General features: G+C 39.6%; 1 protein-coding gene and 1 long non-coding RNA gene across 15 annotated transcripts in view; both read right to left on the bottom strand.

The window, feature by feature from the left end:
* The window catches only part of Myo81F (Myosin 81F), a 2,624,640-nt gene extending 2,624,289 nt beyond the window's left edge, over positions 1 to 351 (bottom strand). For 4 of the 14 annotated variants that reach the window (XM_070995769.1, XM_070995767.1, XM_070995766.1 and 1 more), the window contains exon 1: positions 64 to 282. The gene's annotated coding sequence lies outside the window, so the exon portion shown is untranslated. Of the gene's footprint in view, positions 1 to 59 lie in introns of all 14 variants that reach the window. The other 10 variants (XM_070995759.1, XM_070995762.1, XM_070995764.1 and 7 more) reach the window with 6 other exon arrangements.
* A 7,105-nt stretch (positions 352 to 7,456) lies between these two features.
* LOC139353161 (uncharacterized) lies at positions 7,457 to 8,828 on the bottom strand. The gene is made up of 2 exons (XR_011604313.1): positions 8,355 to 8,828; positions 7,457 to 7,788 (listed from the first exon to the last, which is right to left on the bottom strand). It is a non-coding gene; the product is annotated as an uncharacterized lncRNA (long non-coding RNA).
* Positions 8,829 to 27,340: the final 18,512 nt, after the last annotated feature.

Raw genomic sequence — 27,340 nt, forward strand, 5'->3', positions numbered from 1 at the left:
ACATGTATCAACTGAATTCAAGTAATCCCATTTACTCAAATGTTTGAGAGGTCACATACATACGTTTAAGTGGCACCAAATTGTTATGTATATAATACTGTTGAAAGGAAAAACTGCACCTGCGTATAATACGTATTATTTTCGAAAATATGAGTTGTTTTATAATGATTGGCACCAACGATTATCGTTTACAAATACAAAACATTAAAGCCTTCAGATTCAAGTAATCTGTAAATAAACTTATACACATAAATCTTGTTGCAAGATCATTTAAATATAACTATAAAGAATCGAACAGTTAAGAGAGCTCGATACAATTTGTATAGTAGTGATGTATAGTAGTGATGCTGAAAGCATCGATACCTCGAGGTTTTTCGATGTTTTTCTTGATATCGATGTTAACATCGATGTTTGACGAAACATAGGTCTCTAATTTCACAATATTGAGTTCTTGAGTCGCCGTTGGTTTCAAATATGTGCAAAAAATAGGAATCCTAAAGTATGTATATATATAAGTTTCAAATGGATATACATATATGACAAATTCCAGAATAACGACAAAAACTAACTTTTGCTGGAGGTACTTCTAAAAACTTAACAATAACGGTGTTAAGTGCGCAAAAGAATTAAAATCGTCTGAAAATACAACAAACATGAAAGATAGCCGGCTGCAATGCATAAAATAAGTAAAGATGACGAGGAAATGGAACAGCATGAACCAAAAAGGATTGTTATGGAAGCATTAATATTTTTATAATTTTAAGGTATTTCATTACATATCTAAAAAATTAAAAAATTGAAATGCTGCAAAAGCTTGTTTGTAATTATAGCCTAGTACTCACATCGACGAAAACTGCGAGCTTACTATAGGAGTGAGCTAGAGGCAAACAGGTGGTTAAAGCTTATCGTCGGGTCTGTTTTTCAGCGCGGTACTCAGATGAGCTAAGGAAACACCAGAAAAAATACCAGATTTCGCGAGTGAATTTTCGATGAACGCCGTTTGGCGCGGCCCAAAGAATAAGAAATTTAATCTTTGGCAGTGTTCGTGCAGAAGCGGTGGGGAATTTAAAAATTAAAAATTCAAGAAAAACACAAAAAACCGCTAAAGGAGGTCAGTGCAGATGAAAAAGGACGCATTATCCCAGCTGTTGCCCATTAATGTGGGACTTGACCGACAGGAAGCAAAACCACAACGGGACAAATCCGCAAAATCCGCGAATCTCAGTGGGAGGAAACATGGGATATCGCTCGATCTCCGACGAGCTCTCCAATGAGGACTCCACCTCCACCAGCTACTTGGCAGCTAAAGCGGAGATGGAGGACGCGTCGGCTACTGTAGGGAGGAGAAAATATGGGACAGCTGGAGGACCCATCACCAGCCATTATTGGCCAGCCTTTTCGGACTCGGAGCTGGACTACAGATGGCGCGGGAAAGATAGCGAAGCATCCGTGGGACGAGAAGGAAGCCTTAAACTTTTAATTTACATAAATAAAAACATTCGTTGAACAATTCCTTTATTTTTATTTTTATTTCCTTGTGCACCAGCAGACTCCTCTTTTTTAATTGCTCCAATTGAGTTGTTTTCCGTTTGGAAACAAGGCCAGCTGCTTGACAGTAAGACCATCGCAGGTGAAATTTGAAAACTTCGGTCACACTACAAAGAATAAGATTTTTCGACTAGTGAAACTCTTAGCCGATCTGAGTACTAGGCTTTAAGAAATACACAAGTAGGAAAGAGGCTGTAAAAAATCGATAGGTCGTTTAGGTGATTTTTGTACTTGACGCTTCGGATTTTTTTTAACAAAATGCATTTGAACTGCAATGGCTCCGCTTTAAGAAATATGTTGTTGGTGCTGGCCCCAGGAGCCTTACAACGAATCCGAACCCAGCAATTATCTCATCTTGAAAAAAAATGTTGCTGCTTATTAAGGAAATGTTTATGTCCTTTTTGGCAGGACCTGGAACCTGTGGCACCAAAACGATCATTATTTACCTAACGAAACAGCCAATTCATGGCGCATATACCTCCCAAATTGATTGCTTAAAATGGATATATACCTCGTTTATGCGATGGCATTTCACGCTTTCATGAAAAGGGCTTATTCGTGTGTGCATAAATACCGTTTCAGGATTTCGGCTACACACAAAAGTTGACCATGAATTCTACCTAAAAGCGTGGTATGGTATGGAACTTATAGCATAGAGATATTAGTAGTCAAAGAACAGTGTGCGAGGAAGGTGCTATAAATACTTAAAGGGTTCCAGGCGGTTCTAACTTGGAAAATTCTCGTGGCGTCACTGTGGCCCACAATAGTCCCTATTCATTTCACAAGCCTTCCCTGAATGGAAATCTTATCCTTGATCAATTTTCTAAAAGCATTGAAATAATCATTTGGCACTGAAAACGTTCCATATGTTTTCGTTCAAATTGTATTCAGTTTTGCGTTGTTTCGAATTTTTTTCCGAGCACCTAAGTTTTCACATCCACTTCCTTCGGATACGGTTTGCTTATGCCGATCAGCTATTTGCTTCAGCGATTCTCTATGTGAACAAAAAAAAAACGATTCAATGCGATTTTAAGCGGCCGTGTGCAAAGGGTATTGTTAAATAAAAATCGCAAATAACTCTTATTCACGATCCCTTTCTAAAACAGTTGCCTTAAAAAGTATAGCCTTGTACTCAGATCGGCAAAGAGTTTCACTGCTCGAAAAATCTTATTCTTTGTAGTGTGACCGAAAATTTCGAAGCTTACCCGCAATGAGGGTAGCATGGTCTTACTGTCCGGCAGCTTGGTTTGTTTCTATTGACAAACGAAATATTAAAGGATTTTAAAAAGTCGAATCTGGATCCATAAAGAAATAAAAATAAATGGAATGTTCAAAATATGTTTTTATTTATTTTAATTAGAAGTTTTAGGCTACCGTCTCTTGTCACGGATGCTGCACCGTTTTTTCAGCGTATGCCAACATGTGCCTTGAGTGAGTGCGAGACGGATTGCTAACAGGGTTGTTCCACTGAGGCTGCAGGTAGTCGCCCACCATCCTGTCAATTTCTGGACACCGCTAAAGATTAAATTTCTTATTCATTGGGCCGCGGCTAACATCGTTCATCGAAACTCACACGCTAAATCAGGTATTGTTTCTGGTATTTCCTAAGCTCATCTGAGTACCGAGTTGAAAAACAGACCCGACGAAAAGTGTTAGCCGCCTGTTTGCCTCTCGTTTACTCCTATGGTTAGCTCGCGGTTTTCGTCGATGTCAGTACTAGGCTTTTACAGTAAAAGAATCGTATGTGAAGACGATGTAGTAAATTCGTAACGTAAGCGGTTCCAAATTGTGCAAATTCTTGTGGCGTCACTGATTGGACCATAGTAATTCCTATTCCTTTTCATTCAATTAAGCTCTCATTCTTGCAAAAAGCTAAATATAAGAAGTTTAAATGCTAGCGATGAAGTTGTATTTAGGTTTTCGTTGTAACCCGATTTATTTTTAGGAATACTGAACTAGCTCATCCACCCCCTTCGGTTTCCGTTTATTTTCCTCCTGAACTTTTCATTTTATTTTTCAATTCCAAACGAAACAAGCAAGAAGGGTAGCCGTTGCTCATCTGATGGGGGGATAGAGATATACAAGCAGCAAAGATATTTTTTCCGGCGATTACAATACTTGGTACTATTCAAAAAGTGTTTACACTGGGTTAACTCCATTACCCCATTCTATATATGGGCACTATACCGCTGCGTGTTTGATTAGCTCAAATTTGGCATGAAAAATCACGACACTTATATTTATTAAAGCACAAAGTATATAAAAGTGGTTTTTTCTAAAGCTTCTGTGTTTTTCATTTTCAGATGAACTGTTTCGGGTTGGACTGCTTTCAAATGAAGTAAGAAAATAATCATTTTCAAAGCCGTGCCAATATTCATGAGGCAAAAAGATACTGAATATACCAAAACATACCAAACAAAAACCAATGACCAACTATTTGTAACATAAGTGAGCATCTTTTAATGAATGTTGTTCTGATGTCAGTTTTCCTAGCTATTCATATTTCTTTGTCTGAATTGGGAACTGATTTATGATTTAAAACAAAAAAAGATTAATTGCATAAGTTTGGTTTTCGCTGTTAATTTTATATTTAATTAATGTTGATGTGTAGTTTATTAATAATATTAATTACGGGCTGTTTTTATTATTTGCCCGCACGTCATTGTACCGTGTCTATCTTCACATTCGAGTTATGAGTTTAATATACGTATTGTCCATACGTTTTTCTAGTTTCGAAAACGAGGGACTTAAAAGATTATACTTTGGTAAGACTCTTCTTTCTTAGCAAAAAAAAGCTTAAATGTTGACCCACGTATATAAAACTGTTTGCGATTGCTCTTTCGCCAACAATTAACTATAAATAAACAAAATGAATGAGTTTTAGCATTTTACATCCTTTTCAAATCGCATTAAGCCGAATTCTGTTCGTGCCGTTACGAAAACCTTTTATCGGCCAAAACAAACCGAGACTGAAGAACAGAATGTAAACATATGTGAATATATACTAAATTGTATTAAGTGTGAAGATAATGTTATATTTTGCATTGTATTTTAGTGTGTACTTTCTATAATGTAACTTTATATTAAGAATCGATAAGATAACAGATATCGATTACATGGTGAACTCGATTGTTGAGAAGAAGTCTTGTAGACTGTATACAAGTGGCCACTTGTAATTGAAGAAGAAGAGAGAACACGTGGAACATACAAAAAAGAAATAGATATAAAATCATTAAATTAAAAAGCATCACTTACAATTCAGGTGTGGGGTGATTGCCCATAGCTTTCACATATAGTACCCATGTTGTATTCGGATATATTGAAGCAATCAAAGGAAGAGTTATGACAGCTATTTCGCGGCACCAGACAAGCAAAATCGTGTCTCAAGATCAAGCTGCGGGAGGCGACACCGACATACAAGACAAGATATCCCATGCAGAACCTCTTGTGCAGCACGTGTCTCAGATTGGACTGGATGAGCGCACGTTTCGAGAGGATCTGGCTGATGTTTGTCAAGGAGTAGCGGGACTTCAAACAACGCTTCGCGACATGGAACGGAACCAAATGGGTACAAAAATGGCCGCAAATTTTTCCCGGGTTGATATCGCACATATAATGGCGGTAGTGGATCCCTTTTCGGGAGAGGATGGCATTCCTGTCAAATTATAAATTGAAGAGTTTGAAACTGCATGTGCAGTGTTGGGAGTAGCACTCAATCGCTATTGGTTGTATGCGAGGCGTCTTCTTATTGGACCAGCAAAAAGTTACTTCGCTTATCAAGGTGCTGCTGATTGGAATGATTTGCGAACTCAGATGAAGGATGTTTTTGGACGTAAAAACACAAAAGTGGAGATATTTGAGCAGCTCAGACGCCGTAAGAAAAAAAGTGATGAAACTGCATTTCAATACTTTATATCCATGTGCAGTATTGCACGCCAAGCTGAGTTGGAAGATCGTGATTTAATTAAGCACATTGTTCGCGGATTAAACGACACGAGTGGTATTACTGCGTCACTTTATTTTTGCGAGAGTCTTGATTAATTGCGTCGCCGTTTGATAGAGTATGATCAAATCCATTTATCACTGCCAAATTCTTACGCTGTTTCTGGTACTTCGAGCGTTCATGATATAAAATGCTACAATTATCGTCAGCCGAGACATATGATAAAGGATTGCAACAAGCCCATACGTCCACCGAATAGCTGCTTTACTTGTGGAGACGTGGATCATCAATTCCGTAGCTGCCCGATCCGTGTGACTAGAAGACTGCAGCAGACAGTGGCGAGTGTGGAGGATCAACAAGCTGTTGCTGACGTAATTGGTATGTTCTCATATTTTCGTAGATTTGTTCCGTCTCATGCAAGTATAGCCCGACCATTAGTTGAACTATTAAAGAAAGGAGAACCGTTCCGATGGATGAAAAACAAATGAAAGTTTTTAAGGACTTAAGAAATCGTTTATCAACTCCGCCAATACTTTCAATATTTAACCTTAATCGTGAAACGGAATTACATACTGGCGCCAGTTCTCGAGGTTTTGGAGCAGTTTTATTGCAGAGACAGAACATTGGCAAAATGCATCCAGTCTTTTATTATTCATTAAAGGCTTCGGCAGCCGAATCAAGGTACCACAGTTTGGAGCTCGAGACACTTGCGATTATTTATGCTCTTTGTCGTTTTAGAGTATATTTAGAACACATGCCCTTTAAAATTGTGACGGATTGTCATTCTTTAGCACAAACATTAAGCAAAAAGTCTATCAATCCCCGTATTGCTCGTTGGTCGTTGGAATAAGAAAACTACAATTATAAAGTTGAGTACCGTCCTGGTGAAAGTATGCCGCATGTTGATGCTTTAAGTAGGCAAACGGAATAGTTAAGCAATAAGGTAGAAAGGGTAATGGAAGAACCGTGTGTAGTTCCAGAGTCGTCAGAATTATTAGAAAAGTCAGAATTAATAGAATCGTCACAAAAGTCACAATTAGTAGAATCGTCAGAGTCATCAAAAAACTCAGAATTAGTAGAACCGTCAGAGTCGTCAGAATTGATAGAATCGTCAGAAAAGTCAGAATTATTATAATCGTCAGAAAAGTCAGAATTAGTAGAATCGTCAGAAAAGTCGGATTTAGTAGAATCGCCAGAGTCGTCAGAAAAGTCAGAACTAATAGAATCGTCAGAGTCGTCAGAATTAATAGAATCGTCAGAGTTGTAAGAAAAGTCAGAACTAGTAGAATCGTCAGAAAAGTCAGAATAAGTAGAATTATTAGAATCGTCAGAAAAGTCGGAATTAGTAGAATCGTCAGAGTTGTCAGAAAAATCAGAATCAGTAGAATTGTCAGAGTCATCAGAAGTAGCACAGTTTAAAGCTTTAGAAATGTCAAGGCTTGTGGAATTTGGAAATTTATCGGAGCTATCCCAGATGATATAGACTTTCTATTGCAAACGGAGCAAATGAGGGATGAAGTTAAAATTAAACAAGGAAGAACGCTATAGTCGAGTACCTCGACTATCAGATACCCGTTACTCAGATAAGATAAGTTAGCCGCGCACTTTGTTCTCTCTCCCTTGCTCTCATTTCTCGGCTCTTTTTTTGCTTCAGCCAGCGCCAAGAATGAGAAAGCAACACATAAAATAGACAAAAAACATTTATATTTATGTATGCTTGCTAAACATACACAATTTTAAGGCACATTCTGTATTTCAAAATATTTGGATGAATAGCTTTGTTTGAAAGAATTCTATTTGCCGCGGATATTAGTTTGCAATTTTTTACATCCACACACATTGTAACGAACTGATTTTGTGTGTCTGCTCGCTACGAGATTCGTGCGGCTAGCTCAGAAGATTGTGCGTTCGTCCCACCAAATTTATATGACGTGATTGCCCGTAGATCAGTGAGAAAACAAAGGGTTCAAATGGTAACAGTGGGATTTATTCTCGTGGTATAAGTACAGCGGGTGTGTGGCTGGGCTGGCTTCGGTATCTCCTGGCTCTGGTTCCGCCGGCTGCTGGCGCTCCTCTTTCTGGCTCCTCGACGCGTTGACTCGTCCTCCTCTGGATTCTGGGTCTCGGGACGCTCGTAGTGACCGCCTCTGCTTGCTTGCTGACGCGCTGCCTCGGGGTCGCTTGTTGCGCCTTAGACCCGCCGAGAGTTCAGCCTTGTGGGCTTAGGGAAGCGTCACCGTTCTCAGACTAGGGTGAACAAGCCTTGCTCTCCAGGCCGACGCCTTTCGAGGCAATACCTGTCCCTTGCTCTGTCCCGGACGGTCCCGCTAGGTTCTTGCTCAGTGCGAGCTGACAGTCAAGGCTGCCGCCAGGAAGCTGTCTAGCGGTTCACTTCGCTTTACGCCTAGCGCAGACGAACGTTCCACCCGGCTTCACCCTAATGCGTGACGTCTGCGACGCTCCTGCGCTCCCCAATGAGCTCCGCGCGGCGATGATAACGTAGCTGCGGGAAATGTCTGCTGGTGTCGCTGTCGATGTCCTCTGCGCTGTCTTCTGGCCAGTATCTTGTCGTTCTGGCACTCGGGGAGTTGGGCGATTGCTGTTCGGGAACTTCGCCGGAAATCGCAGGGCTCTCCAGGCGGTCGCCTCTTGAAACCACAAATCGATCTACCGCTCGTCCGTCACGCCAGGTCCTGCTTGGTCGGGCAAAGTACGCTGGGTCGCAGACACCTTTCCTCCCCAAGCTGACGGTTCTTCGTCGGAGGACTCTTTTGCTTGTCTCTGACAGACCCGCCGGGCAACTCGCCAGGTTGTGGTCGTGACAAAGTTGGAAAACAAACGCCTTGACTTAGCCGCGTGATGCCTTCCAGAACTCAGCCACCTGTGTCTCAATTCGGAGATTCCTGATGTCCCAATCCCGAACGTCTCGACGTGGCGATCTTGCTCCTTGTGTGCTTCCCACGGCGCTGCTTCCGACGACTCGCTTGGTTGTAGCTCCCTCGTAGATTATTTGCTTGACTGACTGTTCACTTGGTACTTTAACTGATCTTGAAGGTTTGACTCCTCGTGATCGACTGATCCAGCTGCCAGCGCTCTGCGGCCTTATATAGGGCCTCCGGGAACCGTTATTTCCCTTTTGCGCACGGCCCGCTGGATCTCTCCACTCCGGGTCCAAGGTCCGTGCCTCCTGGTTGACCCACTTGTCCTTCACGTACCGCTTCCAATCGATACTCCGCCCACTGCTGCAGTCCCGCTGTTTCCCCTGATGCTTGTGGCACGCCTGTGTGCCGCTCCACTGCCGAGATGTGGCACTTCCTCTCCCGGTCCAAAGTTCACGGGAGAGTCCAAAGTCCGGTGGAGTTCCGTTATCCTGTTTTTGCACACGGCATTCTTGCCTTGCCCGCGAAGTCTCCATTCTCTCTCGATATCCACGCTTGGTCTCCAAACTCTCTCGCTCTCCGTCCTTGGTCTCCAAACTCTCTCGTTCTCCATCCAAGTCTCCAAACTCTCTCCTCGCCGCGCCGTTACTACGCGAATTCGCCGCGTATCTGGTAAGCGGCCGGCCATCTGCTGCTGCTTCTATTTGTGGGGAGTTATTCAACTCCTCACATTCCCCCCTTACTTCGGGAAACATTTAAAACTTGTTTCTACTCTCCGGCGTTTCCTTGCATGTCCTAGCCTTCGAGTCCTTGTGATTCCCGCGGCGCTCCCAACGAGGGTTGCTCCCTCGACGCTCTTAACTCCCTTGAGTTTCTACAGCGCTGGTCATCCTCCTCGTAGCAACTTCAAATCTCCCGCGCCGATATTTCCCGTTTTTCCACTGGGACATCGATACTCATGGGCTATTGATCCCTAGTTCGCTGCTCATTGCTGCGTCTCACTCCTTTCCATGTTTCCTCCGCCTGGTCACACCATTCGTGCGTGATCGATTTTTATTCGCATATCGATACCGACGGTGCGGCGTTGCCACCTGCTCGTTGCGATATTTCCACCTTGGCCGATTTTTCTATTTTCGTGTGCCCATAGATCGCACTATCGTCCAGTGCCAATCGATCGCCTATCGAGGCGCCCCTCTTCCCTGGCTCGTGGTGATTTTGCAACTTTCATAGGTAAGTTTCTTTTGCATTTCTTTCACTTCTTTTCATCTCATCCTGTCGTCCTCTCTCGCCTTTCACTCGTCCTCCGTTGGCAGCATCTGACTCCATATTGGCAGCTTTCGAGAGCGGGTGCGGAGAGGACTTCGCGTTCACTTTGCAACCAGGACAGCAGGTAAGTATTATGATGTCCGCTTCTGCTTCCTGCATTAAGCCCCCTTTGAATTTCAGGTTGCTGGTGCGGCCCATGCATGCCTCGTTCTTTTTCTTGTTTTTTTAGTTAACTGTTGGTGTGGTGCGTGATTCTGTCTTTTGTGACCAGCTGGCTACGGTGTAGATCTGATTCTGCACCGTCCTCCCCTTTTCCTCGGGTAACAACTAGACGAGCTCGTCTGGCGCATTCCGTATAGAATCTCCGGATGCTGCGGTGTATGTCTGGACTGCGCGACTTGTGTTGCTTGTCTCCCTCTGCGCATACTCTCTTCTAAGTGGCGTAATCGGTTGACTCTGGCTCGCGCCCGACGCTGAAACCTGTTGCCTTGCGGTTGGATCCCTACACGCCTGTATCCTTGTGCCGTTTTCTAAGTGTCCCTTCCGCCTGGCGTAATCGCGGATGACTCTGGCAACTGCCCGACGCTAAATCCTGTTGCCTTGCGGTCGGGATCACCATCCACCCTTATCCCCGTCCTTGTGACCTATATTTATGGTTGATCTTTCTGCGTGGCGTTTGGATGACTCTCGCTTCGGTCTGACGCATAATACTTTGCCCTCGCAGTCTGGATCAACGTGAGATCCTTATCCATGTCCTTGTTCTATCCTCATTGTCCTTTCCGTGTGGCGTAAGGATGACTCTCGCTTCGGCCTGACGCATAATCCTGTCGCCTCGTACCTGTCGTTAGACAATCTGACGTTTCTGCAGTTTGCTCGTTTTGTTGTTGGTTGAGCTCGCCAACGTGAACTGTCCTTTCTTTCTTCGACTGTGTGGCAAATTTTACAGATCACTGGAGAGACGAAGTCTACAACCTGGTAGGGGCCATCGTACCTCGGGGCTAGTTTTGCAGCGAATCCTTCGGCCGCTTTGGACAGGTGATGTTCCTTGGCCCACACTATGTCGCCCACCGCTGGTGACCATTGCCTCCTTCTCAGATTGTAGTGTCTGGCTTGGTCCTGGGACGGCTTTTCCATATTTCGCCGCACGATCTCGAATACCTCTCTTAGTTTGTTGGCATTTTCCTGAGGGGTCTCCGTAGCTCGTCCAGTGCCTGGGTTTCCTTATCATATAGGCTGCTGGGTAGACGTGGTTCCCATCTTTGGGTAAGAAACTCCGGTGTACGGCCGGTGGATTCCGATGTGCTCGTGTTCACTGCTAGCATAATCTCCGCCCACTTCTCGTCCCAGTTTCTCTGGTCCTGCCCTGCGAATTGCGTACTCATGGTCTTGACCGTTCTGTTTGCTCGTTCGGTTGGATTCTCTTGTGGTGTGTATGGTGCGGTGAATTGTTGCCTGATACCCATCTCAGCCAGGAAACCTTTAAAGATGCGGCTTGCAAACTGCACTCCGTTGTCCGTTATGACCACTTCCGGGACCCTGTACCTTGCGATTATGCGTTCCCTAAACCCCTTCTTGAGCGACTCTGCTGTCGCACTGCGCAGGGGCACCAGTTCCGTCCATTTCGAAAATCTGTCTATCATGACCAGCAGCATTTGGTTCCCGTGCTTAGATCTTGGTAGGGGTCCATCGAAGTCTGCACATACCGTGGCCCATGGTTCCTCCGGCACTTGGGTCAACATCTTCCCGCCCGCCTGCATCTGATTGGGCTTAAACCACATTTAAATCTCGCATTTTCTTACGTGGGCTCTGGCGTCTCTATGCATGCCTGGCCAGTAGTATCGGGCTGCCAACCGTGCAATTGTCCTCCGGCTTTCTATCAGTTCTGATCAGTTTAACTCGGAAAATATAGACTCAGTTAAATCTGCACAACTTAGCTCAGAGCAGAGGAACAGATGTCTAGAACAAGCTAGGGTATTGAAAAAAATAGGAAACACAAGGTTTGTGTACCTCACTGATTTTAAAAACCACTGGAAAATATATGATGACGGTCAATGTAGATACATCAGATGGTCTCGTTAATGGAGCCACAGGTGTTCTTAGGGAGATAGGCTTCAGTACGTCCAACACTCCGAATATTCTTTGGATAGAATTTTTAGATGAAAGCATAGGAGTTAGTGCACGATTAAAGTGCAGTCACCGTCAAGAGCCTTCATGGACCCCAGTAGTTAAGATTATCAAGAGCTTTCAGATTAATTCCAGCCAGGCCACTACCATTGACCGAAAGCAGTTTCCAGTGGTACCTGCAGAAGCCATTACTTTTCACAAAAGTCAAGGAGCTACGTACAACAAAGTGGTGGTTCACACTAGTTCAGGAATGCAGAGAGCTGCACTGTATGTAGCCTGTAGCAGAGCCACAAGTGCAGCAGGTCTTTATATCATTGGACCTTTCGTCCCTCCAAGATCCGCTCAGGACTCAGCTTCAGAAGAAGAGCTCCGAGAATTGCGTTCCGCTAAATTACTGAATACCCATTTCGATTGCTTACTCAATAGTCCGAACCTTCATGTCCTTTTCCATAATACGGAAAGCTTGCACTGCCACATTAGCGATGTATGTTCCGATCAGCTAATGCTTAAGTCTTCACTTTTGTGCTTCGTTGAGGCTTCCACATACTCAAATGAAGCATATGATATTCCTGGCTTTACCCCAGCAGTGCGACTAGATTGCCAGTCAGTACCTAGCGGAGCTCGGCCAAAAAGAGGCATTCTAATTCTACAAATTTAGCCTCTCCAGTGTTCGAGTTCGCCACCTTTAAGTACCGTTCTTTAGGGATTATTGTAAAATATAAAAGTCCGACTTATCCGTTGATAAAGTTTGAAACAGAATTTAAGGATTTATTTCAGCGGCACACGTTTTTAAATAGTAATTGTTTAGTGTTAGGAGATTTTAATTTGTGCCTTCACTCCATCTCTGGCTGCTGTAGGAGAATTTTCGATTTTTTAGCAGATGCAAAAGGTTTTAGTTCATTCCTAGATTTGGATTTGTCTACAACCAATTGCAATACGCATATTGATTGGGCGTTTTCTTTCCTCCGGGAACCGTTATTTCCTTTTTGCGCACGGCCCGCTGGATCTCTCCACTCTGGGTCCAAAGTCCGTGCCTCCTGGTTGACCCACTTGTCCTTCACGTACCGCTTCCAATCGATACTCCGCCCACTGCTGCAGTCCCGCTGTTTCCCCTGATGCTTGTGGCACGCCTGTGTGCCGCTCCACTGCCGAGATGTGGCACTTCCTCTCCCGGTCCAAAGTTCACGGGAGAGTCCAAAGTCCGGTGGAGTTCCGTTATCCTGTTTTTGCACACGGCATTCTTGCCTTGCCCGCGAAGTCTCCATTCTCTCTCGATATCCATGCTTGGTCTCCAAACTCTCTCGCTCTCCGTCCTTGGTCTCCAAACTCAATCGCTCTCCATCCTTGGTCTCCAAACTCTCTCGCTCTCCATCCTTGGTCTCCAAACTCTCTCGTTCTCCATCCAAGTCTCCAAACTCACTCCTCGCCGCGCCGTTACTACGCGAATTCGCCGCGTATCTGGTAAGCGGCCGGCCATCTGCTGCTGCTTCTATTTGTGGGGACTTATTCAACTCCTCACAACATGCATATAAATTAAATTCGTCGTTAATAGATGAATTAAAAAAATTTATTTTTAATTTTTAAAACTTGGGTGATAAACCTTTATTCTTAAACTTAATTAATACAAGACACTTTTTATTTATTATGAACCGATCGCGGTCTCGGATAAAATAGGACTCAATTTTAATTCTAAAAAATTCTCCAATGAACCTCGGCCAGAAGCTTTCCTTTTCTTAAGCTTCCAGAACTTTAATTTTTGTTTAAAATAAAAGCTTATGCTGAAACTGTCGCATCTCGTTGTGAAATGAAATTATGCTGACCGATGCAATTTGATTGAAAATCGGAACGCAATATGTTCTGAACTTAGAACGCAATACTGTGGGCTTTGAACGGAAAAGTTTGGGCTTCGAACGGAAGCTTGTGTTTACTTTACGATTGGTTTATTTATCTTAGCAGGACGGTCAAGCGCGGCCCTCGAAGTAAATGGCAAAGGCAAAGGCAGAATCTTTAAACAAAGGCAATGTCGCTGAAGGCAAGGGTAACATAGCTGAGATTGAATTCAAAAATTTGTTTATAAATTCCATAAGTGGAACCGTTTCACGGGTTGGATAACTCTCCCCCTTCTAAAATGGATCGTACCGATTCAATATGAAATTCATTTAATTGATCTCTTAATTCTGTTAAAAAATTTTCTTGGTTAATAGATTTTTCTGGTTCTGGCCGTTGTTTTTTGGTTACAAATAATATGACATTTTTGTATTTTATAATAAGTAAAAAAATCAAATATATAATGATTAAAATTAATAATATAAAGGTAAGTGATATTTTGGTATTATTAATTTTAATGAAAGGATTTAAAATGTTTATATTATCTAAAGAAAGTTCTGAGTTATTTGATAATATGTAATCGGATATTTCATAATTTTTGAAGTGGTTCGTAGTTAAGTAGTAAAGAATTTTGTTTTCCAAATTGGTATAAGAAATATTATTAATTTCGGATGTACCATTAAATGTTATCAAAAATGAACCGTTTAAATGAGAGTTGTTCACAATATTGTTACCATTTATAAGAATGGCACCATCTTGTATGATGTCTATTTTTTTATTTTTCTCTCTTATTTTTTTACAAGTGGATTTTTCGCCATTTAATAAGCGGGTAAAACAAGTTTTTTCATTATTTAAAGTGCAATAATTATTAAAAAGTTCGTTCTTAAAGTTAGACATTTCATAAAACATATTTGCGCATTTTGCGACTTGATTGCTTAATACTAGTTTCCCATCGATTTGGGAAATCGCTCTAGCGTAATATATTTCGCATCTGTTTTTTATTATTGGGTATTTTATATAAATTATTACAAGTTCTTTATGCAGTGCGATTTTAAAAACAGAGATGTCCATTAAGTCAACGATAATTACTGGTTTTTGTTCATGTTTTAATATTTCCATAATATCATCATTGTTTAATATTTTGGTATTAAAAACGTCAATTTTTGCTAGTGTGATTGTGTCAATTAAATTTTGCAGATCAAATGTTAATAATCGTAAGCGATGTTTTCGCAGTGGTAAATCTTGATCAATAAAAACATTTTTAAAATCATCAGAAAGAGATTCTATTTCTTTAAACAGTTTGGAATTGATAATAAATTGCTTATTATTATTTTCAATTAATTCATCGATTTTATTCTGTATTTTAATAAAATCATCATGATCCGGAGTTCCAGCTAACCATTTCCACACAGTGCCTATCTCATTTATCCCCCTTTTTGACCTAGTTGATATTAATTGGGATAAAATTAATTCGATTACTTCTATGTCATATTTAATTTCCCATTGTGACCTTTTATTAGTATCCCTTTGTATATTATCTGATTCCAATTTTATTATTTCTTTATAAAAACTTAAGTTAGTTACGTGGAATAATTCTGCGTATGAATCGTACGTCAATACGTCTTTATTGTCCTTGAATAAAAGATACTCGTGACTTGTATAGTCTATTATTTCTGATTTTGTTAATAAAATAAGGTGTAGTATGAGCACCTGATAAAACATTTTCTGGAAAAGGAAAAAAAAGTAACATATAAATTTTTAGAATTTTATATTATCTTTGTTAATAATTCTATTTCTATTGTTGATTATTATTTTGTTAGGTAAATTTTCTTTAACTACTTGTTTTTTATATCTAGTTTTAAGTTTATTTCTTTCCCCGTGTTTCTTTTCATAAATTACCTGTCCTACATGATATACTTTTTCTTTTCTGTTTTCATTATGTGTTTCTAACATTTTTTCTTGTGTATTTTTTAAAATTTGAGGAATGTTATCGTGCTTTATTTTATTATATAGTACGTCAAAGGGTTTTTGGTTCGTTGTAGAATGAATGCTCTGATTATATTCTTGAGCGGCTCTTATTACTATTTCGGAATAGTCAGTTAGATTAAATTCTTCTTTAATGCATCTAGCTAATTCTGTTAGTGTAGAATGTGCCCTTTCAACTTGTCCGTTTGAGGTACTGTGCCTCGGGTCTGCGTAATGTAAAGTTAAACCGCACCTTTGTGCAAAAGATTTAAATTGGGCCGAGGTAAAGCTTGGTTCATTATCGGTCATTATTACTTTGGCTTGTGGAAATTGTTGAAGAAGTTCCATTACTTTGTTTTCGATATTTAATTTATTTTGGATTTCTTTTACTACTAAAAATTTTGAGTAAGCGTCAATACAAGTTATGAAAGTTAGACTTTGCGCGTAATATATGTCGATGTGTAAATTTTCGCCTTCTTTACTCGGGATTGGGGCGTCTCCAATTGGAATTTTAGTTGGGTGTCTGTTATATTTGTTTTCATTGCAAATTTTACAATTTTTTATATATTCTTTTAATTTTGTAAGTAAGTTTGGCCAATAATACAATCTACTGATTTGTTTATAATTTTCGTCAAGTCCCCTGTGTGCTCTGCAATGTGTTTCTTCGATTATAAGTGCTCTGTCCTCAGGAGTTTCTACATCTTGGACAAATATTTTTGTATACAAAAATTTATTCACAAAATTATCTTTAAGTGGTTTTTGAATTCTATAAAAGTCCTCTAAAGTACAATGAACACCTACCGTTAAATTAGGAGGAATATATTCTCTTAAGATTGATATCAAATTTTCGGGAGTGTCAAATTCTATTATATGTCTGGTATTTTCGAATATATTAATCGACTCATGTATTGTACTTCCCCGTTGCTAATAGCAATTGTTGCTTAAACTGGTTTAAGGGTTTACGGGTTTCTTGTATAACATTCTCAAAACTACTCTCTGCTGAATGCTGAGTGTTTTGATCTGAGACCGATTCGTTACTGTCAGTTAAGTTGTTGATCTGAATTCTTGATAAGGCGTCTGCAACTACATTAGTTGTACCTGGCTTATAAATGACTTTAGGAGTGAAACTTTCTATGAAGGAGTACCAGCGTTTCATTTCAATATTAGGATTTTTATCAGAGATTGCGAAAGATAATGGTTGATGATCGGTTTGGATTTCAATTCCAATCACTCCGTATAAGCAATTTCTTAGATTTTTAAGAGCCCATACTATGGCTAAAAGTTCCTTCTTATTAGTTGCATAAACTTGTTCTGTTTTAGTCAAGGTTTTTGAAATAAAAGTAATTGGTTTACCTTCTTGAGATAATACTGCACCAATTGCGACGTCCGAAGCGTCGGTGGACAAGGTAAATTTTTTATTATAATCCGGTTGAACTAATTCTACTTGAGCAATGAGATTTTCTTTCAGCTCGTTAAAAGCTTTAATAGCTGGGTCATCCAGCTGAATTAACATTTTTGTTGACTTTGTTTTTGAAATTTTGCCATTATGACCTCCAAGATATTTTGTTAGAGGTTTGGCTATAGAGGCGTAATTTAAAACAAATTTTCTATAATAGCCCGTAAGGCCTAAGAAACTTCTTAGTTCCCGAATATTTTTTGGAAGCGGATATTTAATTATGGTGTCAATTTTTTCTGGGTCTGTCTTGATGACGTTATAAGATACGATGTATTCTAGAAAACTGAAAAAGCGTACGGATATTGTTTCCCGTATATTGGCCTGTCGTGAATAAGATTTATTTCCCCCTTTATGTCTGTTCTAAAAGGAATTTGCATATTTATCTTTGAATGCTCTTTTTCAATATAGAGAACTATTTTTTCCTTTTGTCCGTCTAATTGATCAGTACCTATATTGTTTATCTGTTGTTTGTCGGATAACTCAACGACGGCGGGCTTGAAATTTTTAAATTTCAAACGATTTTTATTTATTGGATTTTTGACGGTAATTACTTCGTCGGCACTCTCAGGATTTTGAATTCCCAAGATATTTGTATTTTTATTGACGGTATTTACTTCGTCGGCACTCTCAGGATTTTGAATTCCCAAGATATATGTATTTTTATTGACGGTATTTACTTCGTCGGCACTCTCAGGATTTTGAATTCCCAAGATATTTGTATTTTTATTGACGGTATTTACTTCGTCGGCACTCTCAGGATTTTGTATTCCCAAGCTTTTTTTCACTATTTTCCACAAATAATGAATCTGTGTTTTCGCTATTTTTTTCATCAAAATATTTTTTTATAATAAATTCTTTTAACGGAAGAATATTATTTTCTTCAATTAAACTTTTTTCCTCATAATCATAATATTTTAACTTTTCTGTTTTCCCTTTATATTCCAAGACTCCCTTTTCTATATTTATTATAGCTCCAATTTTTCTTAATAAATTAAATCCAATTAGCAGATCAGATTCTAATCCTTCGATTTCATAAAATAATTGTCATGTTTCAAATATATTTATAATATGGTAATACCTAATAATTGAATACCCATGAACTGTAGTTACCTTTTTGTATATTGATAACTCATTTTTATTTTCGAAAATTCCCTTTTTTATATAACAAGCAGTGGCTCCTGTATCTATTAAAATCTTTAACTGCTTCTTGGTTTTTCGGTCTGTCCTATTTAAATAAGGCATTCCCCTGTAGGGGTCTGGTCTAAAAAATGATCTTCGTTGATATTGTTTAATCTGGTTACTTTATTAGCTGGCTGATTTACTGTTCCTTCTGGTTCCCTTTTCTGAGCTTGAGTTTGCTCTTTATTTTGATTAGCGCGATAGTTATTTGATCGATTATTATTTTGATAATAATTATTATTGTATCTACCTCGATTATTATTTGCCTGCCAATTATTATTCGGCTGTCGATTGTAACTAGGTTTATTCTGGAGTTGAATCGATGGATCAACATCCATTGGCTCGACGGCTTGTTGCTTTTGATTATTATTATGATTATCGTTTTGCCAAAAATTTCCCTTTTGTGGCCAATTATAATTCTGGTTATTACTCCAATAATTTCCCGTTTTATTAGTATTATTGTTCTGCCTTTTTTGATCAAATCGTAAGTTGTTTCCCTGATATTTATTTTCATTTTTAAATCCATTAAACCTGTTGGAAAATTGAGCACGGAAATTGTTTGATTCTAGTTCTTGGACCTTTGCCAAAGCATTGGGTAAATCTGGTGGATTTAATGAGAAAAGAGTTTCTGAGATAGATCCATTTAGCCCAGATATAAAAATTCGTAAAGCATTGCTCCTTATTGTTTTGTTTGTTTCTTTGGCAATTACGCTGTCCTTTCCGTATGTCATTATGGTTTTGTTTATTAGTAGTGTCATTTTTTTATTGACTTCATTATAGTATTCTGTAACTGTCATTCGTCCCTGCCTGAGGATACTTAGTTCTGACTCGAGAATATGTATTGGTCGTTTATCGCTATATATAAAGTCCAATCTAGATAAGATTGCTCGAAAGTTTAAAACGGTGCCATGATTGGTAAGAGCATCATGGGCAGCTCCCAAAATTTTATTTCGTAAAATTGTTAAGGCGATAAAATATTGTTCACTTTGAATTTTATAGAGACTCATTACAGTTTCTGCGGCTTCCCTCCAACCTACATATTGTGTTGGTTCCCCCATGAACTTTGGTAAAGATTTTACCACTTCAAGTGTTGTATCGCATTTTATAGTTGGGTCGATTGTTTGTATTTTATAATCCTCCACAGTGTTTGCATCTGTGGCTAACTTTCCTTCCAAACCTTCTATTTTCCTGCTCACTTCATTTAATTGTACATTTATCAATCTATTTATTAATTCCACTGTTAAGCCGCCTGCTGTGGCTACACTACCTGCAGAAAAATTTGGTGCTGAACCTCCGGTTGCCATGGTTAGATTTATTTCACCAAAGCTATTTATTAAATCTACCAGACTGTTTAATATTTTTTATTAAATCGTGAATCTATCTTACTTTCTATCAATGTTTAAATCGTATATTATTATTATTTTTTTTTTTTTAATTCCCTGATCTTAGATTATAATTTTTTAATAAAATTTTATTGATTATTATTTTTTATTGAAAATTAATTTCTCACGAGACTGTCCCGATGGGGTCTTCCTTCTGTGAGGTTGATCTTCCTTCCTGGATTCAGTAGAAATTATTGGCAATAGAATGCCCTTCCTTCCTTCTTTAATTTTTCATGTTTCAGTGTTTTCTGATTTAGTTGTTGTTGTTGTAAGAGCTGGTTTGTTTAACTGTTTTTGTTTAGTGCGTTTCTGGTTTTGCTTTATTTTGTGTTCTTGTATTTTTTTTATTTAAGATTTTGGTCCACCCTTTTTTTAAAGTTCACCTTTAAATGGATTATTTCATTTTTTAATTTCCATTTAATTATGTTTAACGACCACTGTCACTTTGTTGTGATGTTTGGTGGATTTTTTAATTTCTCCACTAGAAATGTTGTGTTGTTGGCCGCGCGAGCTCCGTTTATATTTAACTTATTTTTCACTAAATAATTTTTGGAACTTTTTAGTTAACGCGGCCCCACGTTGGGCGCCAATTACAGTCGTCGTTAATAGATGAATTAAAAAAATTTATTTTTAATTTTTAAAACTTGGGTGATAAACCTTTATTCTTAAACTGAATTAATGCAAGACACTTTTTATTTATTGTGAACCGATCGCGGTCTCGGATAAAATAGGACTCAATCTTAATTCTAAAAAATTCTCCAATGAACCTCGGCCAGAAGCTTTCCTTTTCTTAAGCTTCCAGAACTTTAATTTTTGTTTAAAATAAAAGCTTATGCTGAAACTGTCGCATCTCGTTGTGAAATGAAACTATGCTGACCGATGCAATTTAATTGAAAATCGGAACGCAATATGTTCTGAACTTAGAACGCAATACTGTGGGCTTTGAACGGAAAAGTTTGGGCTTCGAACGGAAGCTTGTGTTTACTTTACGATTGGTTTATTTATCTTAGCAGGACGGTCAAGCGCGGCCCTCGAAGTAAATGGCAAAGGCAAAGGCAGAATCTTTAAACAAAGGCAATGTCGCTGAAGGCAAGGGTAACATAGCTGAGATTGAATTCAAAAATTTGTTTATAAATTCCATAAGTGGAACCGTTTCACGGGTTGGATAACTTATATACATATGTATGTATGTATGTCATTTTCTGGCTGTAGTGTCAAAGCTTGTCCTAACTACTTTGGTTTAAGAGCATTGGACTGAAAACGGAAAAGTTTTTTTGGAACAATCATTAGGTATTTATTAAGCTAATACATATTCATTGACAGAGGTAAATAAAGATGTACAGATCTTTAAAGGTTTTTGCCCGTCAATGGGACAAATGGATAAAGGGTTCATTATTCAATAGAATAAGTTAGCCGCGCACTTTGCTCTCTCTAAGCGCCGGCAGGGCTTTTTTCTTTGCCGCTAAGTTCGGCTGGCAAATATTTACATATACACACATACACGCGTAAAAACATTTCGCATTGTCTGGCTCTGACGTCATAGCTTTTTTCTTTGGAGGTTTGTGGGCGTTAGAGTGGGCGTAGCAAAATTTTTTTTGGGTCAATCGATAGGTATTGACAAGACTAATACATTTCAGTTAAAATTTTCTATTGAAACAAACTTGCGCTGCGTAAGAAGCTCAGGAACATGCACGCCAAATCTCAATAGCCTAGCTCTTATAGTTTCCGAGATCTCAGCGTTCATCCGGACGGACAGACAGACGGACATGGCTAGATCGACTCGGCTAGTGATCCTGATCAAGAATATATATACTTTATGGGGTCGGAAACGCTTCCTTCTGCCTGTTACATACTTTCCGACGAATCTAGTATACCCTTTTACTCTACGAGTAACGGGTATAAATACGAGATGAGTTAGCAGAATGACAAGTAAAAAGTTTTTTTTGTTGGATGGTGTTGTGTATCACGAAGATACGAGCCAGAATAAGACTTTGTATGTTCCATCAAGTATTCGAGATGATTTAATTAAGTTGTCCCATGAAAAACTAGGTCATTTAGGTGCAGATAAGTGCTACAATAATATGAAGTCTAAGTGTTGGTTTCCCTTAATGAGAACGAAAATAGATGAGTTAATTCGAAATTTTTTGAAGTCAGTTAACAATAGAATTTTACACAGTATACCCAAAGTGCTGATTCCATTTGATACGATTCACATAGATTATTTAGGGCCCTGGCCGTGTATAAATTCAAAAAGGAAACTTTCATTGGTAGTAATTGACTCATTTACAAAGTTTGTGAAGTTATTCTCTGTAAATTCTACAAGTACACGTGAAGTAATTGCGAGTTTAAGTAAATATTTCGAATTTTGTAGTAGGCCACGCAGAATTATTTCTGATAGAGGTAGTTCCTCTACTTCATTAAAGTTTAGTGAATATAAGAGTGGCGACATGTGCTCCCCAATCAAACGGACAGGTTGAGAGAGTAAATCGAGTGCTGACACCGATGTTAGGAAAATTGTCTATTCTAATTAATCAAGCTGATTGGTATAAACTTATAAATAAGGTTGAACACTCGTTCAACAATTCAGTACATTCTAGTACATTAAAAACACCAAGCATGATCCTCTTTGGAGTAGATCAAAAAGGTCCGATAGTTGATGAATTATATGAGTATTTAGATAATAAATTAAATAAAGATAAAAACATAGATTTAAAAGATATAAAGGATAAAGCAAATTTAAAGATTGTAGAGTCTCAGAAAAGAAATGAAATTATTAAAGCAGCTAAACAGGAAGCGCCATCGGAATAAAGCGTTGGAGATTTTGTGGCAATAATAAATATAGACGTAACACCTGACACTTGTAAAAAATTTGCGCCTAAATATAGAGGACCATATAAAATAAATAGAGTTTTGACAACGATAGGTATGAAGTAACAGATATTGATAACTGTCAATTTACTCAGTTACCTTATAAAGAGATTCTAGAAGCTGCGAGGCTAAAACCATGGCTACAAATATTAAAGAAGACTGTAGCTTATGTACATAATTTTGAGCGAGGTCGATCAATATGTCAGGTTGACCGAGTTGTAAACATATGTGAATATATACTAAATAGTATTAAGTGTGTACATAATGTTATGGATTGTATTTTAGTGTGTACTTTCTGTTGTAAACTTATGTGAATATATACTAATGTAAACATTTGTGAATATATACTAAATAGTATTAAGTGTGAACATAATGTTCTATATTGCTTTGTATTTTACTATGTACTTTCTATAATGTAACTTTGTATTAAGCACCGATAAGATAACAGGTATCGATTACATAGTGAACTCGATTGTCGAGACAAATTGGCCACTTGTAATTGAAGAAGAAGAGAGAGCACGAGGAAAATACAAAAAAGAATACGAAATTAAATCATTAAATTAAAAAGCATCATTTACAAGAACCTAAAAATTGAAACTAAATACAATTATACAAAATTTTGAATATAAGGAAATAAAACTCTTAAGGTTATAAATCAGAAATGTGGTTCCCCACAGCGCGGTAACCAAGCTTTCTGAGGTCGAATCTCTTTATTGGGAAAGGCATCAGGTTCGAGGCTGATGCAAATATGGCCCAACAAGGCCATTTTGGTAAGGCAGACGTCGTCAGGTTTATTGTCGATAAATTGGGCGATCTGCGTCGGAAGTTGGGGCGATTCCAGTCTGTGCGCCAGGAGTGCAGCCGTGTGACTGCCACCATGGCTCCTCGCGCAGGGCCACATCCTTAAAGCATATTAGATGCCGTAACTGCCAAAAGGGACACACACCCAGAGACTGCAAGAAGCGGAAGAGACCGGAAAAATTGATGCTTCATCTGCTTCGAAGTGGGCCACACACCGCTTGTGCCCCAAACGCACAGTAAAACAGCGGTGGATAAGTCGTTTATTCAGTTAGTAAGTCTAAAAATAAGCAACTCAGCGGGGTGAACTGATATTAAAGATGTTTTTGCATTATTAGATACCGGAAGCCCAATAAGCTTTTTTGGTAAGTCCTACTTCCCATACTTAAATGAAAATAACATGTTAAAAGAAGTCCTTTTCACGGCATTGGTGAAACATCTATACCTACATACGTACGGACAAAAACATTGATTAGTTTTGTTTAAAAACAAATATTACAAACTGGAGGCTTATGTTATTCCTGATCTTATCATGCCTATACCGCTCCTACTTGGTAGAGATGCATTTGAATTACTTAATATTAAACAAGTATCGAAAAGAAATCCTGATGAGTTGTAAAGACTTCAACTTACTTCATGATTTTTTAATAATAATTATGTTAATTCTTATCGATATTTTTACGCTCATTTTTTACTGATCATGGTGCAAGAATTTTTGCATCTGGTTAGTCATCATGGGTGAACGGGTGTTTCTGACGATTAGGAGAAACTGGACAGCTGTTTTCTGGCGACTCTGAGAAGCAGCGGACAACAGCAGTTTTTAACAGCGAATGTTAGAATTCTGCTGCCAATGTTAGCAGCGCAACAATACGAAGAAGACATCTCCGTATGTCACGTTTTTATAACCGAGCTTTCATATTCCCTAATTTGTAAAACTAAAAGAGCAATAAGTCAAAGATTGAAAGTATACAACTGAATACAACTGGTGAAGTTCAACATATTTCTGTGCTTTTATTACAAGGTGTGTGAAAGACCCCCAGAGTAGACTTCGGGTGCAAATCGTCAAAACATTTTGGGGAACAACATGAGGGGAACATACACTCATAACTTCATCAGCTTCCAATATTTGTAAACTTACTTCAATCTTTGGGATTACTTGTTTGCAAATCTACTATTAATTTAAACCAGCAAATTTACACAACTTATGCTACTTACATCGCCATAGAATAGAGAGAGAATAGAGGATTCATCCCATGCCTATTGCCATCTTCCGCGACTAGTCCCGTGAAGTTTGCCATCCACTTCCTTTAAAGTCGCAATACGAGCGGAACGACTGAAACAGGTGAGTGTGGTTGTGAGAGTGTTTGTGCGTGGTATTTTAAAGTAGAGTGCACTAGGAAAACATTAAAATTGGTAAAAATGAAAGTAATGGCAGTGATTTGGCACAACTAAGTTCGGCGCCATTGGCTGGGGTCGAGCCTTTTGCAGACTCGTACGCAATGCTGATGGACTTATCTTCCAGGTTGACCCAACTAATTAAAAATGCTACAAAGGACGGTCAAATAAAGAAAACTAAAACCTACTATGAGTAGGAAGCTCAACGAGCCTTCAAAACAATTTTACATAAATCATAAAGCGCTCATTTTACAGCAATGTCCACGATCGCATCCGTATTTTGCGGATGCTGTTGAAGACAATTGTGAGCAAGCATACAGCCACATTTATTGTTCATTCGCCGATGAATACGAAACCAAATTTCCAGTCCCAATACAGGTGTCAGGTGATCAATCCATAACCAACACCCTCGTGTCTATTCCTGTTTCCAAAATTCAGCTACCCGAATTGCCCGTACTCCACTTTTCAGGAAATTTTGCGGATTGGCCATCTTTTTATGACAGCTTTACGCAGCTAATACATAAAAATCCATCTCTTTGAAACATTCAAAAATTTCATTTCTTGAAGCAAGCTCTACCGGACGGACGAGATATATAATATATATATATGATATAAACCATATGGCATTAACAGAAACCAACTATTCTGTGGCATGGAACCTTGTGGTAAAACGATATAACAACCCTCGACTGCAGTTCATGTACAACATGAATGCACTGTACGGAATTGAGCCACTGTCCAAGGAGATCGCGGTGGACCTTAGGAATTTGTTAAACTTGGCAAATGTATGTATCAGTGAATTCCGACGATTACACATTGTCTTTGACTCCTGTGATCATTGGTTGGTACATCACTTATTTAGAAAGCTGCCTATTAGCACAACACAGGCCTGGGAGCATTCCCTGGGCAACAACGTGGAAATCCCCACCTTCACAAAGCTGGAGGTGTTTCTTCACAATCGATTGGTCAGCATCGACCTAATTGAGAGTAGAAACCAGATCATCGGGAAACTCCACTGTTAGGGGACACAGCTTCCACAGGACTCTTGAGTCTGGATCCATCAGGTCCTCGCGCTGCCAACAGAATCACGTTCTAAGACGGTGCCCGGTCTTCCTTGCCAAGGATTGTTTCGCGCGAAAGGTTATAGTCGACCGCTCGAAGGCATGCATCAATTGCCTTAGTTCTTCCCATTCTCTTAGTCAATGCAGCAGCAACCAAAACTGCTCGCAATGTGGTCAACGGCACCACACCTTGTTACATTTTCCGAATGTTCAATAAAGTTCTTCATTGACTCCTGGAGTATCCCGACAGCATGCTTCAGAATCCGGTCGGAGCGCAGACGCTGCACAAATTGCAACATCGACGCAACTCCCATCTGAACTCAACGACGCTTCTTGCAACTGCACTGGCTCGGATCGCAAATAACTCCACCGGGCAGTCAGCTTTAGTTCGAGCTCTCATCGATCATGGCTCGGAAGGCACACTCATCACGGAAAACATCGTTCAAGCGCTTAGACTCAAACGGCATCCTGTGCGAGCTGAGATCACGGGAATTGGTAATACGTCGCATAATCAGTGCAGGCACAGCACCGACTTCACCATAATCTCATGTTCAGGATCTGATTTTAATGCCTACGTGTCTTCAGCCTTCATCCTTCGTTCGCTAACAGGTCATTTACCTAAACAAAATGTTAACATTAAGTCCTGTAAACATCTCCAAGGGTTAGCCTTTGCAGATCCTAATTTCATCAAGTCAGGTCGCATTGACCTACTTATCGGTGTCGACATTATCCCGCAACTAATGCTTCGGGACATTCGCAAAGGGACGTTTGCAGAACCAATTGCACAAAACACACAGCTGGGCTGGATAGTTTTTGGACCAGCTGAAGCAGCCCAGACTACTTCAATCTCCATTCGTTGTAATTTGGCAAACCTAAACAACATGGTGCAGAGGTTTTTCGAATTGGATCAGGTTTTACGACAAAACAACTCAGTGCAGAGGAGAAATGGTGTGAACACCATTTTCAACAAACTCATATCCGTCAGCCGAATGGGAAATATCTAGTTCGTTTAGCCTAGTACTCAGATCGACGAAAACCGCGAGCTAAGAATAGGAGTGAGCGAGAGGCAAGCAGGCGGCTAAAGGTTTTCGTCGGGTCTGTTTTTGAGCGCGGTACTCAGATGAGCTAAGGAAATACCAGACAAAATACCAGATTTCGCGAGTGAATTTTCGATGAACGCCGTTAGCCGCGGCCCAAAGAATAAGAAATTTAATCTTTGGCGGTGTTCGTGCAAAGGCGATGTGGAATCTAAATATTAAAAATGAAAGGAAAACCCCAAAATAGGATCCAGGAGGTCAGTGCAGATGAAATAGAACGCCTAATCCAAGCTGTTGCCCTTTATTGTGGGATTTCACCGACAGGAAGCAAAACAACAGGGGCAAATCCGCAGAATAGTTGAAGTGCTGGAAGAGATCCACTAGAGAATCCCAGTGGGAAGGAATATGCCGAGTGGGACTTGGCTCGCAAAGAAAGTGATCTCCGACGACCTCTCCATTAGTACTCCGTACACCACCACCACCAGCTACTTGGCAGCCTAAGCGAAGCTGAAAGACCCGCTGGCTTCTATAGGGAGGAGGAAAATGGAGCGCCCGCTAAGGAACAGTTGGAGAAGCCTTAGCCAGCCACTGCCAGGATGCTGGGCGTTCCCA

The sequence above is a fragment of the Drosophila suzukii genome, chromosome 3 (assembly GCF_043229965.1).
Source record: "Drosophila suzukii chromosome 3, CBGP_Dsuzu_IsoJpt1.0, whole genome shotgun sequence".
Classification (NCBI taxonomy): Eukaryota; Metazoa; Arthropoda; class Insecta; order Diptera; family Drosophilidae; genus Drosophila; species Drosophila suzukii.